This window comes from Bombus flavifrons, chromosome 15 (genome assembly GCF_040668555.2).
Source record: "Bombus flavifrons isolate JBK064 chromosome 15, iyBomFlav1_principal, whole genome shotgun sequence".
NCBI classification, from domain to species: Eukaryota; Metazoa; Arthropoda; class Insecta; order Hymenoptera; family Apidae; genus Bombus; species Bombus flavifrons.
The window spans coordinates 1,356,455-1,376,819 of record NC_138456.1 but is presented as its reverse complement, the minus strand read 5'-3'; the positions used below and the strand labels follow the sequence as shown (position 1 = coordinate 1,376,819).

General features: G+C 29.8%; 1 protein-coding gene across 6 annotated transcripts in view; it reads right to left on the bottom strand.

The window, feature by feature from the left end:
* The window catches only part of LOC138187586 (octopamine receptor beta-2R), a 190,735-nt gene extending 170,818 nt beyond the window's left edge, over nt 1-19,917 (bottom strand). For all 6 annotated transcript variants that reach the window (XR_011175212.1, XR_011175213.1, XM_069128528.1 and 3 more), the window contains exon 1: nt 19,260-19,917. The gene's annotated coding sequence lies outside the window, so the exon portion shown is untranslated. The remainder of the gene's footprint in view (nt 1-19,259) is intronic.
* Between the last annotated feature and the right edge of the window lie 448 nt (nt 19,918-20,365).

Genomic DNA, 20,365 nt, shown 5'->3' with positions numbered 1-20,365 from the left:
TTAATTTTTATACCAGAAACAGTGTGGATAAAATTATAGTCGTAAATTCTTTCTAATTGTCGTAAATAATGAAAAGACATATATGCTAGACATCAGGGGTGGACTGGTCATCGGAAAGTTTGGGAAAATTTCAGGTGAACCAATAGGAATTTGGGGCCATTCTACGTAGAATTTAATTAATGAATTAAAAATGGAGGGCCGATCGTATCGCTCCAAGTAAAATCTCCAAGTAAAAATTTAAGTCGCAGTCCGCCCCTGATAATGGCGCATAAAGTATGACTCACATATGTATGCAATGTCGGTTTCCACGAGCTCTGTAATTATCCGACAACATGCAGTTCATTGAGTCGTTTTCGCGAAAACTTCTGCATCTTTTCGTTCTTTCTTCTTTTCCCAGTTTTTGTATCCTTTCATCGCGAGAACGGGAAATAATCTTGGGAGTAATAAACTTTTGATTGACATATCGTTCCAGTTGAAATGTGGAGCTTGCTGGCAAATTGAATGGACGAGAGCAGAACAGCGTGGAATCACGCGGATTAATTGGAAAGAGCGATGCTTCTCGCGATTAGCTTCCCAGTTTGAGATTGATAAAGGAAAACTATGGATGATCTTCGAAATATATAGTAACCCATAATTTGGCGTAAATATTTGTTAGAAGTGCGTTAGAATCAATAATGAGACGCAGTTTAATATTTAAGTTTAATATTATATATCCGAATGAAATCCGAAACCCAAGGTTCACTTCATAGAGTTTGAATATTACTCGTAACATATTTTTACTGTTTTTACTTTTTTCCGCAAAACGACACCAGTATATTCTATTAGAATAAAAAATATATATATTTTTTGTATTATTTATATATGTGTCTGTATGTGTGTGTACACACATGTGTGAGTCTAAGTTTATATTACATATGTATATATATATATATATATATATATATTTATATATTATTACTTATATATTTATATATATATTATTACGTTATACTATAATATATATACATATATAATTCGCTGAAATTGAAAGAAATCAACAAGAAATTCGCAATATAATGAATTAAATTTTTGATACATATCAGTCCCCTATTTGTAAGAATGGCCAACGCTTTGAAATGGAACGTAGGTAAATATCGCCAATTTGTTTTTATATTGTATGGAACGAAAACCTCGCCGTTATTTTGAGTTTTTGTTATAATTTGTTAATCTTGGAGTATATGATTATACGATTTATATATATATATCATATCATATCATATACATTGTCTTTTTATCAAAGAAGCCTTATTAACAAATTATAGCAAAAACTCAAAATGACAGCGAGGTATTCGTTCGATACAGTGTAAGAACAGATTGGTCATATTTACCTTTTCTTTTTTATTTACATGGGGAAATCCTCATGGAAACCCAGCGTCCCCCCGAGAAGGGTCCGACATGTAACAAAACTTTTTTTATGCCGTATTTGACGAAAACCAAACTATTATTATTTCGTACTTTTGTTATAATTTTCTAATGAAACATTTCTGAACCCATGTATCACAGCCTTTTTCTTATTTTTTACTCGTAAAATGTGCTGATATCGTTTTGCGAAATAAGTATAATGGTTCATTGCACTTGCGAAATATTCGACCGTCATACGCTGTTTCCGAACCTCAGAATGAGTACTTGTAAGTTCCAAAACTCTACTTACAAGTGCTTCGATATAAGAATGAATCAAAACTCTTGCAAGCATTCATCAAGTTATGACAATTAGAAAAGCACTACATATTTTACAAATTTTATTTTATTACTTGCGCTCAACTATTTAAAAATAATATTTAGTTTATATTTTATACACAATTGCAATAGTGGATGTCAATGATCACCAAGAAAAATTATTTGAAAGAAATGGAGAATTTCTGGTAAGTTGCTCATAAAATTTCCAACTTATTCGGCTAGTATTCGATTGAACTGAAAAAAAGGGCAATGTAGGGTATGACGGAACGTGAGGATAAAATTGAACATCAATGTTTCTCTTACAATTAGACAGGAGCTGCAAATGAATTGCTGTCGTATGGCATAATACTAAACAGACCTCACAACAATTTGTGATCGATCATCGTGCATACATTATTTTTTGATTTATAGAATTGGAAAAATTTACGGTATCGAATTTTCTATTTTGTGTTGGTTTTTCTATTATTTTTTTTAACTTGTATTTTTAAGATTTAGAACAATACGTACAGTATCGAATTCTGTAATCCTTACACTGTATTTTGATGTTTTACTTGGTCTTTAGTTCACTGATATTAAATGTTTATTAAAATATCTCATCTGGTGAAAACGAAATGCCTACGTACCTGTACGGAAGAATAGAAATGTCTTTTAGCTTTTATTATTATTTCTTGCAATTATTAGATTGTAGAGTAAAATTTTAATTGCTGTCATAGTTTCCCATAAAATTGAAACAATGCATGGAATGTCAAGGATGAGCCCGTAAGATTTGTACCAGAGCTGAGAAAGAAGATGATGTATTTATCTGTGACTTTTGTTCATAAAATAACAAAACTAAAACACGTATATATATAAATTAAGAACTTTTAATTGATAAGAATAAAGGTTTTGCACTTTTAAATGGTTTTAAATGAGTGTTCCATTTTGCCGGACCACTTGAGCGAAGCGGATATTGCTAGATTTCCGAAAAATCTTATTTTCCTTCGTAGTCAAATACTTTTCTTAACAAAGTGTTTAATTGTTTTAGTCTAAAGCCTACTTAAAACTCCTACTGAAACCCTACGGTTCTATTGCCTTCTGATTTTTTGTAATTACAATTCAAAGTTACGTGTTCCATTATACCCCACTTTGCCTTACTTCCTTCATTTCTTTCGTCAAAGTACTCACATAGGATTCGAATCTGTCGCGTTTAACCCCTTAACATACAACTACGGGCATAGCCCGTAGTACGATGATCGGGCCGAACGTAAATATTATGGGCATTCTCGAACGTAAATCGTAGGTTAAGGGGTTAAGTTCGAATCTATTTGAAAGTACTGCGTTTGTTTTTCGAAATGTTTAGTGTTCGAATCTAGTTGGCCAATTTACTTACTTACGTCCTTTCTTACGCACTTGAACGAATCACTAGTTTTTGGGAGAGGTTATACATTGAATTTTAAAAGTGAATGGAGAGTACAAGGATTACTTGGATTTTAGAATAATAGGGCATGGTTTCTATTCGAATATCTATTGTCCAAACATTTTATAATGTTTCACTATTTGGAAATTGTACTGGGCAAACATTTCATTATTTCAATGTTATACCATGCAAACGTTTTATCATTCCGACGTTCTCCTATTCGAGCGTTGTACCATTATACTATGAACATTATACTAACATTATACATTATACATTGTAACATTATACTATGCAGATGTTGTTGCAATTCACTAATGAAACGTTTTACTATATGAAAATTCCACTATTCTAATATTGTACCATTTAAATACCTCGCTACTTGAATATTTTATTGTGCAAATGTTTTACTGTTTTGGCCTTCCAGTACTTAAATATTCCATTATTTGAACATCTTACACCTTGATCATACAAAAAATGGCGAGCGGTGAATTCTGCCGCTCAGTTGCTGTATGAATTATTTCCTATAAATCTATGAGTTTGATTTATTTTCTGTCGCTTTGTCATCACATGTTTGGCCGCTCTTTCCGCTTGCCGCTCTCTGTATGATCAAGGCCTTACTGATCAAACGTTTCGCTATCCGAATATTTTTTAATTGTCTTAATGTTTTACTATTTTAACGTTACGTTGTCCAAACATTCTGATACTCTCGTATTAGTATTGCATTGTTTAATTGTTCCACTATTCAAATGTTCTATTATTCGAATATTATACCGTTTAAATGTCCTACATATTATTCAAATTTCACATTCGAACGTTCTCCTATTTCTCGGATCCTTCTCCAACCTTTTACTGTTCAGACGTTCCATTATGTAAATATTCTACTGCCTGACTGCGGAATTGGGCACTTTTTATTTCAAATGAGGAATACATAAAAAGACCAATTAATTATCCCAAGCAGAATAACGAATAAATTTATTTGTGAATAACGTTATTTGCAAATAAATTATAAGATTCTATTTGAAAAATAGATTACCTTCAAATAATGTATTTGCCAAATATTTCATTATTCCACGTAATAACAAAAGATAAACAAAAATAAATAGTTGTTTTTCGTTTATATGCAAATATATTCATTGGTATGAAATGCTTACCTTACGGAAAACTGCATATTACGATATTTCATTAGATCAACCAACGTGAAAGATAAGAAATTCAAAAAGGAATATATACACTAGACTTATGTATTAGAACTTTAGAGTTGGAATTCCGTATACCATAGATAAACATCTTTATATTTTCTTGATAAAATCAAATAAATATCTATATATCAAGTAAAATAACAAATATTCAAACAATTTATTTTCCAAATACATTGTTATTTACATAACGCTATTTAAGTTAAAATAGCAAAGCAGATAACAAATAAAATAAACATTTTACCTGTATAATTATTTGAATAAAAATTCATTCTAATAATGCCCATCCTGTCTAAAAGTTCTACTACTTTTATTATATATCTTATATCTTTTATTATATCTACTAGTTCTATTTTAATATTCGATTCAAATTCGAACGTTTTAATGTTTAATATAATTTAATTTAATGTTTCATTGTTCAAGTATTTCACTATCTGAATGTTTTACCATTCAAACATTTCTATATTAAACTCTTTCGCTTCTCAAACATTTTACTCTATTCGATCTATCATGTGCATGCTATATTGATATACGTTAGTAGCTTATGCATAATACTAGAGATAATGCCAACTTTTTGCTTCTTTAAACAATCTCAGTTTTTCTCCGCTTTTTTCCATCGTTGAATCGTAGTTCACAGGAATTATGCAATTCATTGAATTACAGCATAACTTTCCGCATTCGAACATCTAACATCCCAGTGCTCTATTATTTGAACAATGTTTCCTTTATCACTTTAGCATGACATTGGCTTTACGTTCCAATATCGCCACCTATTGTATAGTAGTATAAAAATAGAAACATACAATACTAATTACTAAAACAGAAAATATAATACTTCAGAAGCTAAAAAATACTAAGTATATGGCAAGAGTCGCGAAAATATACGACGTTGGTGGAATATTCTCGCTTCGAAACATTTACGTTAGTAGAAGAGACACTTACATAACATAATCTAGTAATAAAATAACATTCAACGCAAATGAATTATATTAAAATATTTACATTACTTTCATACAAAATTCATAATCTTCTTCAATTCATTAAAGGAATCAGAATAATTGAGAAAATAACATAACAGTATAACAATATTCGATCCTGTTGCTAATAATCATGCAATTGATCCGATGTTAGTATTTAATTAAATAAAAGAATTTCATAAATAAATGAAGAATATTACAGTTACGTTATGTCTAACTTATCTCATGTTAAAATCTCAAACTGAAGGAAAAAGAAAGAAAAGAAAGAAAGAAAAGGAAAATACCACTGTAATAAATATTAACAATTTTTTTATGCCTCTTTGAATTTTCCAAAGATTCTTTTTTATTAATCTTAAGATTTCATTATGGCAATAATAGAACATTTATGTGTTATTACGAAGGTAACTTGTTATTAGTACACTTGTTACAAGTTTAAAATAGAACTTTAAAATATTATCGATCGATTCTTCAATACACGTATTGAAACATCCATAACATTTTTATCCGAAATCAGTTAATTCACAACACGTATTTTCAATTTCTTACTTATAACATGTACATATCGTTACACAATCGAAATTGCGTTAACCTTGCACGGTACATCAATCTTGGCTACGTCTTAGAATGTAAATTGCGTTTCTTCTATCCTAGAACATCCTCGAGGCTAATGGGAAAAAAAGAACGGTACGAGACACTAAATCAGTCGGACTATCGTTGAGATCGAGAAATGTAAGACGGGTCGTTTAAAGCAATAGCTTCGAATTGTTCCGAAATCTTATAGAATATGGAAGATCATTAGATATAAGTATGTTGCAGACCTTTTGGAAATTATAATGAAGTATTTAATGCTAGAAGATTTGCGATTTTATTACAATATAGTAAGAATAACAAAAGACATTCATTACCTTATTTCTTCCTTCCTTACTTTTGTTTGGCTTAATATAATAAACCGTTTTTCTTGATTTGATAATTATCAGCGAATTATGAACATATTGTCTCCCCCGTTACGTATCACTTTAATATTACTTTTTGAAAATCTGTCTATTATATCTAATGGCTTAAGATGTATTTTATCAGTCTTTTAGTGCACTCGCTGGTTACATTATTAAGTTAAATAATTATTTTTTATAATAGTGATGAAACACACGCGAACAGTAAAGTGTATAAATTGAATCATTTTCAAGAGGTTGTATCAACAATCGAAGATATCAACAAATATCTTTAATCAACAAACATCTGAAATTCGAATCAATACACGTAACATTCGAAGATATATTTATTTGTTATATGTATGTAGCTTTATTTATTATATGTGTCAGTAACTATAAAATTTAATGAAATTGAAAAAGATTTCATATATTATTTTATAGACAATGCATTATAGAAATAACGTTAGTATCTATACTTGATAATTAAAAAATTTTTTAAAATTGAATAAACCAAAACGTATCTAATGGGATTCGAGTTCCATTTTGTACTATTCAACATCAATTTCAGTTTGCCGCATTGTGGAAAAGCACAATATAAGATATATAGTTTAGCAGTTGTAACTCTGAGTTAATTATATCCACACATATACTTAAAAAATTGGTATATTGCATTGTTCAGATTAATAAGATTTACAAAGGAAAGGAAAAGATCTGTGAATATACATTTTCTGAGACAGAAAACAATTCATAGAAAAGTACAAAAACTCAAAACCGTGACTACAATATGTAAACTATATAAAAATATTCATTTCAGAAATCAAACTGTATTATTAATTATAAAATCTGTATTTGTTTATAACATAATTTGCAATTATTTTCGTAAAAATGGTCCCAAAATAGTTTAAAACAGTCGTAATATCTATTAGATTGTCCGGAAAGTGTCAACAGAACAAAATGGATCGTACGTAATTCGACAAAATAATATAAAACAAAAAACGTTGAGCGTCTGTTATTTCCTCATAAAAAGAAAGAAACTTTTCGGACAACCTAATACTTAAACCTAACTAACATAACGCAAATTTTTTATCTAGTCTCACAAAAATGAAAGAAACATTGAATGTTATAAAAAAATACAAGTTGCAAATTTCCAAGTAACACTTTTTATTTACTGACAGTACAGTTAACACAAGATCCACTTACAATTCCCCATTCTACTCCCGCATCCACTGAACAGACTCAAAGGAACGACAGAGACTAAAAAAAGAAAGAAGAAAATAAAGGCATGGTGGCTTGTTATACGAGTAACAAAGGAGAACAATACCTTGCAATCGATGAAATACCCTCAAAGAAGTAATCTACATTGTCGCACTTGACTGAATGAAGCAAAGAACATTGAATTGCGCGCTTTATTTATTCCTTCTAGCGTGGAAAGCGCGAAATAAGTTGGTAATAGGGGCGAAGAAAAACGTCAGGTGGATTTAATCGAGCTTACACCAAATCGTGTATACGATCTTCCTTTAAATACCAAACGTTCAGTAATTTTGAGATGTGAAGGAGGTTCTCCAACGATGACTTCTTGATAAATCGACCACTTTAAAAAAGCACCATGTTTCTTACAAGGAAAACAATGTTCCAAGCTATCTAAACAGGTTCCGTAAAACGAATTTTCGTTAAATAAAAGTTACTATTATAGTTTATTTCATGATAGTGCCAGACAAAGTGACAGACAAAAATATATATATAGCTGGAGTATACTATGTTATTAAATATATCCAAATATATATATCTAATTGTATATTATAGAGACTCTTTCGATAATGAATAAAAATAACAAATGTCAATTAAATTATTTAGTATTATAATTTATAGTGTATTTATGTAGTATAATTATGAGACAAGATTCACATAATTGTAACATTGTGTCGAGACAGAACATCTAAACATATTTAGTAATATGGAAAATATTTCTCCTTTTATTCCTGCGATAAACGAATTGCACAGATATTTCTGTCCCTCGTTGTATGTGTATTCCGTTAATCAGGAATTTTCTAGCAGTCATAAGTTTTTGTGAAGAGGAAGGTTCGAATAAAAGTATTTAGTACGGTAAGGTTTATGCTTTGAGAAGCTTAGATATCCACAATGATCATAATATTGTTCAGAATACTAAACAGAATACTAAACTATACGGTATTACAAGAAAAAATAGGCAAAACCATATCTTTTCTGATTGTGAGATAAAAGCATTAATTATTCTAATTAATCTAATTATTAATCTAATTATTAGTCAAATGTGGAGAAATTTATTCTTTCCAAATCAAATTTAAATAATGTAGCGAAATCAGTCCTTGCACTGAATATTTTGTGTTCATCTATTTTAATCAACGAATAACTCAGTCTGCTGAATATTGGGGTTAATGCACTTTTGCTCTCAATGTGTCATATGTACAGTGACTCACAAAAATACTTGAACACTTACCACGAAAATTGTTATCAATATATTATGTGTAATATGACACTTTTTGAAATTTCATTAGCGTGATGAAATGTGACTGTCATGATTATACTGGTAAAATTTGAAACCAATTTGAAAATATATGTAGGAAATACATATTATTTACTACATATATACGAACATTTGTTTCAGAAAAGATTAGTGCATAGCATAAACAGTTGTTGTAAACATACATTTATTTCTGAAAATACTCCCAAAAGGTCCAAAATATCTCATTCATATAATGGATAATTGACTTTTTGAATAGATCGTATACGTGCAATGAATATCATGCTTATGTAAATTTTCAGCTTTCTTTAGAAATTGACTATTGACATTCATGTTATCTTATTACGATGTTAATAAAATTTCAAAATATTTCATATAATACACATAATATATTCGTAAAAGATGTCTATAGCGTAATATAAGCCGCACGTTTGGCACATGCAGGTACATTTGGAATATTTAGAAAAATAATTGAGTTGTTAAAACTTGGAATTTACTTGGGAAGTTTTACTATTTGTCGGTACTACATCATAACGTAACTTGTTTATAGACTTCGAATAATAAATAACGTACATATGTAGATGCCAAAAGTAATATATTATGAGTAGTGTGTTACAAACAAACAAATTTAAGCAAATTTTATACATTTTTTATCATTTAATTTCCTCTTAGATTTATGAAGATAATTAAAAGTCCATAGCATTTTAGATAATAAACGATGTGAATATCAAAATTAACATAACTAACCGTATTTGCTTATACTGAAAATTTTTACCTCTAGCACTTATTATGTAATATTTTCAGTCTTCAATAATTGAGAAAGTTGAAATTAATCCTAAGAAATATAGAATACGACACACAAACAATTTATTCATAAATCCTTCTCTTTCCAAATCAAAAGGTACCATATTAAACAAATTAGAGTCACATCAAAGCTATTTATTGCAGTAATTATCGTGGACAATATAATAGAACATATTGTTAGTATTCTATTTATTAGTATTTCATTAGTAATTTTTGTCACTTAATATTACCAATTAATTTTAGAAGCATTGTCTAAATTTTCATTGCAGGCTCAGATAAAAAAGTAGTAAAAAGAGACTTTCACATTTTCCCTTGCGATTTCAACCAGTTGCAATATCTTCAAGACTCTGTTACGTCTAATTTCTCAAAAATACTGAGGTCGTTTGGTCCAATGTTAGAAAGCTTATTGTTTCAGAGAGTGTCCGAATATTAATGTCGATCACTGTATTCACATGTGTTACATAATAAATTCAGAAGAGATTGGATCATTGTAAAAAATTCATTGTTTGCGCGGATCATCAAATGTGACGGGAAATTTAACAGCTCTAATGTACTTGATCGACTGATGCGCAAATATCGTGTCACACATGGAAAATAATTTCGATTTAGAGATGGTCACAGCTAAAAGGTTAACGATGATACGCAACAGGACACGTCGACTGCCGCATTACGGGCCGCAAAAGAAATATAGAACAGGTGCGCTCGGACAAATGGCCGAGAACGCTTATTCCAGTTGTCACGCGAAACAGTATCGCATCGTGTGATACGATCTTATTTGCTAAACAGAATTTTCCTGAGTCCACTCGGTAAACAAAATTGTTTGCCGACACGACACCGAATCAATGTCATCATTTTTCGCTATTAGGATGGCATCGGTCGACGATGTGACTTGTGAGATAGTCCGACGCCACCTGCTGACGTACGGAATATGAATGGGAAAAGGGATTATGGTACCATGAGATTACAGAATCATCAAACCAGGGAGACTACAATAAGGCATATTCTGAGATCATGAGATTATAACAGGGTTTTCCAACCATTTCATAAATGCATACCACTAAAACCAAAACCACAACAAATTTCAGTGTTACTAAGGAAGATATATCTTGTATGTAGGAATTGAAGACTATACATTTAATTGGGTTACCGTCATATATTTGTTACTCATGTCATATATTTTTACTTCGTTTCTAATAAAATAATTGAATACTTGAACTGAACTCCAACATAGTTATTTAATACTGAGACAACCGTACAATGAACATTCATAAACTTTTAGATAACATTTTTATAGCGTATATTTAATAAATTTTATTATCCACATATCACTCAACTATTTCTCATATGCATATCACAGCTTGAAAACTGCTGGTTTATAGGATTACGAGACTATGGGCCTTTTGAATTACAACACTGTAAGACTGTGGAACTTTGGAATTACATAACCATAAAAAAATAAGGAACTGTAAAATTATGAGACGATGTTGAGCGTAATATTGTAGACTTATGTATGAAATTATACAATAGAACAATGAAATTACGAGATTATGAGATTCTAAAACGAAGCAATTATGGAACCATGAAACTGAAAACTATAAAACAATGGGGTCGTGAAGGTATGAAATTATGAAACCTTAAGGCTATGAGGCTATAAGAATTATGAAGTCATGAAACCGCGAGGCTATGGGATTTAAGCACAAGATTATGAAATTATGAGATCATGCGTCATTACAATCATAAAGGCTATAAAATTACCGGATTGTGATCTGTAATTAGAATTTGACATTAAATATCCATTATGTAAATACTTAGATAGTAAACAACTTTGAAAAATTCTATACGATATTTTCATTGTTTATTTGTTGACCCATGATAAAATTAAAATTATAATAATTTAATAGTTTTTTGTCATATATTTATATTTTGCTACTCTATTAGTCCTATTTCTTATTTATCTCTGTATTATCATGTACTACCGTTATATACAATCAAAATATTATTTTCTTCCTATCGAGGGTTAAACTTGTTCAATCCCAAATACGCAATTGATATTTTATAAAGCAAATATTATAAAATAATTTTACATTTGAAATTATCAGAATCTCAACGATAAAATAAATGACTAAAATACTTCAGTATTTTTATCGGTAATCGAAACAGTCGTTTTAAAGTCATAAAAACTTAAATACCTCCATCACCAAGTCACAACAATATAATTTAATTTTATAATGGAATAAAAAATTACAGCTGAACATCCTTAATCGGGAACTGAGCAAACTCGTTAATTGAACCGGTAGTATCTCAACGATTTATACGACCCGATTTATACGACTAACCGTTGTATTGATTGAAGAGATTACCTTGATAAAAGAACGTTTGTCCTATTCAAACTGTAAAATATCTGACATTTTGAATCTCACATTTTTGTTTATTCTACAACATTACTATGAGCTTTTTCTATTACGAAAACGATTTTTAAAAAGATCCACACGGTATAATGCACAGTATAATAAAGAAATCAAGAATCTTCTACAAGTAATTGCTTCCTCGATTAAACGATTTAAATACCCTTTGCTAATTATTTCTTCACATTTCTATTACTATAAATTTTGACAAATATGATGTATCAATATTACATAATATTGGATTGAACTAGGAAAATAATGTATTAATAATATTAATAATATTGTATTTTTCCACCAACAATACTAGTCCAAAATCATTCCTAGAACACTCAAATATTTCAAAATGTCTTAAAATAATCAATAAGGCGTTTAAGACATATTATAAATGAAAATTTCTGTAGCTTCAATGTTAATTTAAACGATAAACCAAAGCATTTGTATATCAAATACACAATAAACTCTTCAAATTCACTGTTTCGATGACGGAAGATCCAGCGAATAATAGAAACAAATGGAAATCCTTCCCCATGGAACTGTGATGTCTACGAAGCTCAAAATGTAAATATAAACGGCGTATACAGTTTCAATGTTCCATAGCAATTTTATTGTTCGAATTCTCGTCGCCCCATAATTTCAGAAGCACCGCGAGGAATGAATCCGCGTTTCCAGACTGAAAAATATGCGCGCGTATGGGTGAGGAACGGGAATTTCCTCTAAAAAGCAAATATCACTGGATTATTTCGAATAAAGCTTCACGCGATTCCGGTTGAACAAATTTCATGCGACTTATTTAGAATGGGATACAATTTGTTTCGTTTAATAACGGTAAAACACGATTCTGATAATGTATTCTACGTATAGAATATCAAACTGATTTTTATTATGCAGAAATATTGAAAAACAAAGGAATGAAACAATATATAAAATACGGTGCTTATAACATATATTAACTGAGCTTTAATATTCATTTAACTCGTATTTCATTTTCTATCGATAAATTTATTTGTTAATAAATCATAGGTTTCTCGTATTCTCTAAAAATTACGTTTATTTATATGAATTTTTTGGCGTATTTTATAATCCACTAATAAATTTGTTCGCCAATAAATTATAGATTTCTCACATCTGTTGAAAGCTGTGTTTATTCATTCTCATTTTTTTCATGTATTTTATTATTAGTCGATAAATTCGTGCAATAATAAATATACACGTTAATTTCATTCTGTAAAAATTGTATTTAACTATTGTACTACTATTGTGGTTAACTATTGTACTACTGTAACATACTTTGTTTCCATTGGGCGAATTGAATGCTTGCATGTCCAGTCGAATATTTTACAGTATATGTACTGTAAATCACAAAAAATTCAGCTACTCTGTTCAAATATACACTCAATTTCTCTATCGTAATATAACAAGAATAAATATATTTGATAAACACGTATTTATTTATATTTATTTATATCAACTATTAATTTTTCTTGCTTAATTATTAATGATTAATATTATTTGCAAATGAGGTGGCTCAATTCTTAATTAAACTAAATATATATTACTTCTTGAAAACTGTATTAAAATATGGTTCAGCAGATTCAATCCCATCACACAACAATTCTGCTCACTGTAAAACAAATTTATAGTTATTACAATTAAAATTTTTCCTTGATCTATCGTCGATATAGATACTTCTCAATTTGAATCTGCTACACCAACAACAGGTTATCTTTTCTCTTCATATAGCTTTTGGAGTTCTATAAAAATGTCGAATGTGACGTTGATCCATGATTTGTTCTAATACACAATCCCTAATTTTCATAATAAAGCAATTAACAAAATTCCGACCATAATGTACTCGGTTAACTTCAAACTTCAAATTGATATGTAATACAAATATTATTTAATAACACTTTATAATCATGAATTCTGAATGATTTACTTATATATTTCTGAAATTGAAAATTTCATATGCAACGAACGCAAAAACTACGATGCGATGCGACGCTATGAGAGGAATAGTAAATCTGCCGAACAATATGAATAGCCTATTAAATTGAGAGCGAATTCAGACAGAATTCAGATTAAAAACTTAATAAATTGCACACGATCTCTATTCACATCAGAATTATACCAAAGGATGCAAATTGCAAAATTTTTAATTACCGATTTAGATACAAACGAATTTAAATCTTTGATGTCGAGGCAACATTAAAGCCAACTAAAAAATACAGTTGCAACGAAATAAAAATTAAAAAATGTCACCAGAATAACTATGTAAATATTACAAAAAGTGAATGTAATTGAATAAATCTACATTATAAGAATTTATAATAATATTTCAACTACATGATAATAAAGCGTTTCCTTTTCCTTATAAATATTTTTACGACATAATAGAAATCTCAATAGACATCACTTTGTAAATTTCTTGAATAAAAATGCAGATATCGCTTAGTGTCATCAGAAACGCTTCGAACATAGAATGGCAGAACTCGGTAAATCTGGGGAGATAATCGAGAATTAATTGCGTTTCGAAATCTGTCGACGTTGCGAATCCTTTTTCTCCAAGAAATAGAGCAAAATCGATTGCTTCTACTAATAAATCGAGCTTCATTCAATTTGACCTCGTTGAAATTGAACCATTGATCGAGTTTCATTCTCGTATAGTTCTTCCACTTGAAACGTGCGTATTCCTTCTAACTGCATTAACAACTTGAATCAATCTACTTAAAGTCATTGCAACTAGTACTAAAATTCTGTGATTCCAGTGAAATTATTCAGCTCCCTTCGAAATCAAATTCGCTTCATTTTTTAATTAAGAGGATTTCGAATTGACAAAATGAATGAAACTCGATTCTTTACAGAAATCTTGATTGACAACTTTTCATTAACGAAATATCCAATTTTTTCTCTTTTCCACAAAGTGCAGTCAGTAATTCGGTTATTAAATAAAATACGATCTATGGATTTTATTTTCATCGATCTTTTGATTGCAGATTTTCCATTTTTTCTAGAAATTGAATTCAGCTTATGTTTTTCATTTTATATCCTTCAACAAGTTTATAAAAATGACTTTTCGTGCTTGGTACAAATTATATTTATATATAATAATTCCTCCAAAATTTCATTCTTTTGTTCATAATTCGTATACACAAATTATTTAATATTCAAACTTCTACATTTAAAAACTTCAAATCTTATTCAACGGAATAAAATACATATCATATTTATATAATTAATAGTTCCATAATAAGAATTTATTATGTCAACGAAACAAATCGACATCGACGAAAATTAGCAACTTTACTTTGTAAACCTTTGAAAGTGATATTTCTTTATTTATTAACTTTAAATATTATATGTCTACATAATATTTTCTATTCAGAATCATTTTTCTTTACTGACAAATGTTTCTTCATCTCTAATAGAACATTATTTATATATCTATATATTTAATAAATCGATAGTGATGCATAAAAGTCCTTGGATGAGCATATCTTTGTCAAATGTAATAAAATTTATCAAATATTTGTATATTTTCTTTGACATTTCTTTCATTTTCTAACTCTCCTCCCTTTACCTTTTTATTTCGTTTGTTTCATATTTATCGAAGAAAACGTATGAATTCCCGTAGGCAGAATATTTTCGTATATCATTGCATATTTTTACTTTACATTATTTTTAGTACATCTATATTTACAATAGCAAGATGTGTTTAAATATACAATTTTCTGTAGATTCTACGTTCCCATTCATTCGATTCTGCCTCAATGAAGAGAAATAAATTAAACCTTCCACATTGACTAAGCGATTCGTCGAAGTACCCTTGAAATTTTGCCCTCGATGTGAAAGCATCTCTGCCAGTAGGCAAACCGTTGACCAAAAAGCGTCCGACCATTGGAAAACCGAATGAATGGTTCAGATTCATCGCTTTACCACCGAAACTTGTCTTCACTGTGAACCTATTCCTAAAACCAGCTGAATTCCACATCAGCGACTGAATTACTGGTCAGAACTCGATCACATTTCTCACGGAAAGCTTCCCTAAAACAACCCAATTCCTCTAATCGGTGTCGATCGATCGACCAATCTGCGTTTCTCCGTTCCTTAACGCGATGATTAAATCGTGAAAACGATCTCGTCCGTTCTTCATGCCGAATGTTCATAATTTTCGTGTTGAAATTAGCTGTTGGTGCAAATTCTATAAATATCAATACTTGGTAGTTTCAATTAATAATATTGACATTCGTAATTTATGTCAAAATTGCGGTTGATGATATTTATTTCTGTTAATGTTGACAATTGTGATGAAGATTATAATGCCGTTAATTAGGAGCTAAGATGACAAACAAAGTACATGCTAAAATAGAACGATTTTTTTAGTGGAATAAGGTGCAAAAAAGTATAAGTGCTGCCATAATATATTCTAGCTTTTTATGGTACTTACATTGTACGAAGGAATAAATATAGCTAAATTGATATATTTTTTAACATTTATATATGATATAATTTTTCCTCTAAAAATGATAATATTGCTAAACAATACGTTTCATGATATAAGATTTTTTCTTCGTTTTAACTAACCTATAAGATGAATGGATGTACAAAATTAATTATTAAACTTTAAATTTCGTTAGCTGAGATACTGAAATAGAATAATTATAGTTAGGAATAAATGCAGTAGTAATACTTGTTGAAATGTATATGTGTAAAATATACGAATATTTAACTGTGTATAACTTCTAGAAGGAAATATTTGAAATGTCGGTAAGGAAAATAAATTATAGAAATTTAATTCTTAAATACGTAATTTTGCTAAATGTGATAAAATATTTTAAATATATCAAGTTATCCCCATGTATGTACTACAAAACTATTCATACCATATTTTAAGCATTTTTTTATTCAGATACAGTGTTACTTGCCAAATGGATGTCACAAACTACAATAAATACAATAATTTATTTTATAGTATTGGTTACATAATACAATTTTTAAAGAATTTTAACCGAATATTAAATATTTTATTTCTAAATATATCTAAAAGAAGTGTTACGAAGAAGAACTACGAATAATAATAACACATGAAACGTTTGAGTTGTAATACGCTAATGAAAGAAAAACTAATTTATTCGTGAACAAATAACTACTATCTACTTATTCACTCATATCCATACTTGATAAATGTCATACGCCTATTACATTAGAAAATACAAATGTTTCCAAACAGTAATATTATGTAATACATTTCGTTCTTCAAATGATAATAACAAAATTTAAGTATATCTAATATAATCGGATAAAAGATTTTAAAAAATTACTAAAAAAAAAAATACCATTGAATCATAAATTTCATGTAGTAGTTGAACAACTATAAAACAAAAAATACATACTTGTAATATATTATATACAAATTTTGAAATACAAAATACATGTAAAACCAAATGATTTTAAGTATATTTCAAGCTTAGATAAATTTGGATGAAACACTGAAAGCCTTGAAGGCAGTAGATTTTAGAAACAAGTTCAAAGTAAATAACGCAAGCTCTATGAATTTGAATGACCTCGTCACAACTTTGAATACAGCGACCCAATGAGGAGAAATTTAGCACGACGAAACTACACATATCTAAACTCTAAATAATATTCATAATAGAAACGAAAATATCTGGACTATAAATATCTCACGCACAATTTTCAATATCTATGGTATTTTTCGAATTGCACACATAGACAATAAACCACAAAGTTTCATATGATTAAAATGTTTATTTCGACTCTAACAATTCTAATAATATTATTATACAGAATGAATAACGAAAAGGATTTTAAACATTCTAAATAATTTAAGCAAATTAACTGTGAAAATGCTCTGAGTTCAAAATATCCTAATTTGAATATAAATGCTATAAAAATAATAGAGAAGCAATTTATATTATTTAAATTTTACATCAAATAGACAGTAAAAATCCTACTCAGTTAACATAAATCATCGAAGCACTAATAGAGCACGTATCCACAATAAATAACACAAAAGTTAAAATCTTCTGTGTTCTAATTACCATTCACAACTTATTTATGCTTATTTAATATTCTTGGAATCTTAAGCACAATAACTGATACAAATTTGCCCTAATTAAATAAATCAATGGCAGAGTCGTAATACATCACGTAGAAACCTGCAGTTACCCTTCCTGTAGCCAGATATTCTAATCACAACTCTGAACAGGCGCTTCAGCAACCTCTTGATAATAAACATTACATAAATCTAAATCCTAAAAGTCGTAGCTCAAACATCCATATAACATCCAACAACGGATTTTTTGATAATTCAGTTACTTATCAGATAAGAAAATCTCAGATTTTTAGATCATTCTTAATCTAATCTTTATTTTATCGGTGTGATAATTGGTTGTTTTTCATTTTTTCTTAGAAATTATGGGGCACTTAAGAAAAGAGGTAGTGGTACATCTTTCTGCAAAAGAAAGCGAGATAAAATCAGTATCTACGCAAGATTCATAGATATTTAAAGGATTATGCCTTTTATAATTATTTTATGGTTTATATATGAAATTAAAGTTTAACTCTATCCATAATTCGTTTCACTAAATATTTTATCACTTATATCACTTTTGCTCAAAGTAGCTCAATTAAACTGAATAAGCATGTACATATTATCTGTTTCCTATTTCAATCTTCTTCACTAAATCCGCGGAAATAGTTTCTTTTGTATGAATCAAATCATTTAGAAATTTCAAAATCTTTCGAGTGAAGGAAAAAAGGAGTCACGTTTGTATAATTATTAAGTACTTATATGGAAATAAAAATTCATTAGCTTCAACGTTAGACACAAACATTATTTCGTAAATTTCGTAAACGTTAATCGTTAAATTTATTATGTTCATAATACTTATCACATTTTTTAAATTTTTATTCATATAACGTAATATTATAAATTTCTTATTTCGTTAGTAGTTTAACATATAATTGGATAATCGATAATCAAATATATTATTTGTAGTACATGAAGAAAGCTTCATCGATAAAATTATAAACACATATTCTAAAATTAAATCTATATGATAAATCGGTGAAAATAATAGTTTTATCGTTGGCATTTTTCCTTTCGAAATTTCTAGATTGAATGATAAGTGAGAATATTTATCGTTTCCCACGGGGAATGTTTGTATTTATCTATTTCCTTCATATTACTGAGGCGCCCCATAAAAAGTGCAAAAGCTTTCCAATCCGACAGGACTGTCTTGTAATAACATAAAACACTTCAAAACTGTAGTCTCACTACTGTTCTGTAGATAAACACGAGAATGAATTCACTTACTTTCTGATTCCCTTAGAAGAAGAGCAGAAAACACCGGAATGAATGAGAATTCACTTTGTTTCTACACCACTTCACACGCGTCGCTGGTTCACAAAATACCACCGTTCACGAATCCCTGCTTGTCGCGATGTCGGTCGAACACCGCAAACACCGTGGACACTGAACGTCTCATTTCACTACACTCATTCGTTCAAACACCCCTCGAAGAGAGCTTCGTAAACCCTTATTATATCGCACCCAACAGATGTTCACCCTTTTTATTCTCCGAGCGAGACACCTGTTTTCCTTTTTCTGCACGGGTTAAAGATGCACAAGACTTGTGGACAGCATGCAGCGAATGTCAACTATATTTGAAACTTTATTTCACGATCTTATCAGAGGATGAAAACTCGAGAGAGTAAAATAAATTAACACACCGATTATTCTTTTCTACGCTTTTTGGACAATTCTTTTGTTTAGATTTATGTAGAGGGTACTTTTAAATTGGGAAATTCTGTGGATCGTTTTTAAAAGGGGGTTGAACACGAAAGAGACGTAACCGAGTGAAAGACGCGTCGAACGGAAGCACGAACACACACGTGATAGACAAAGCTCCCAGCGTGGCGGGTCGGCCGCGACTGAATCGAGCCAAGTCGACTCGGAACGCGTCGGGCTTGAATGAGCGTGGCTGAGCAACGGAGATGCCCGAAGTGCGTCTGAGAGAGACGAACAGTGCGGCGATTGGGGTTGGAGTGGGGCGACGAAGTGGGGATAGGGTAGTAGAAAGAGGGAGATGGATGGTGATAGTGGCGAGGGATGGAGAGAGAGAAGAAAAGAAAGAGAGGAAGAAAATTTGTAGTGCCGCGCTCATACAAACGAAATATTGTTCACTTATCAGAATCGTTTTATGCAATAACTTGGTAACTTTCGACATGCGTAATCTTTGTATCAATTATCAGATGTTTGATTTAATACTTCTAAATCTTATTCTCAATACAAAATTATGATTATTGAAATGTATAAAAAGGATAATGCTTCACAACAAAATAAAATCTAGACATAATGAAGAGATAAATTCACGCGTAACTGTTTAGAATAACTATAATACGACGGTATTAGTAATATTT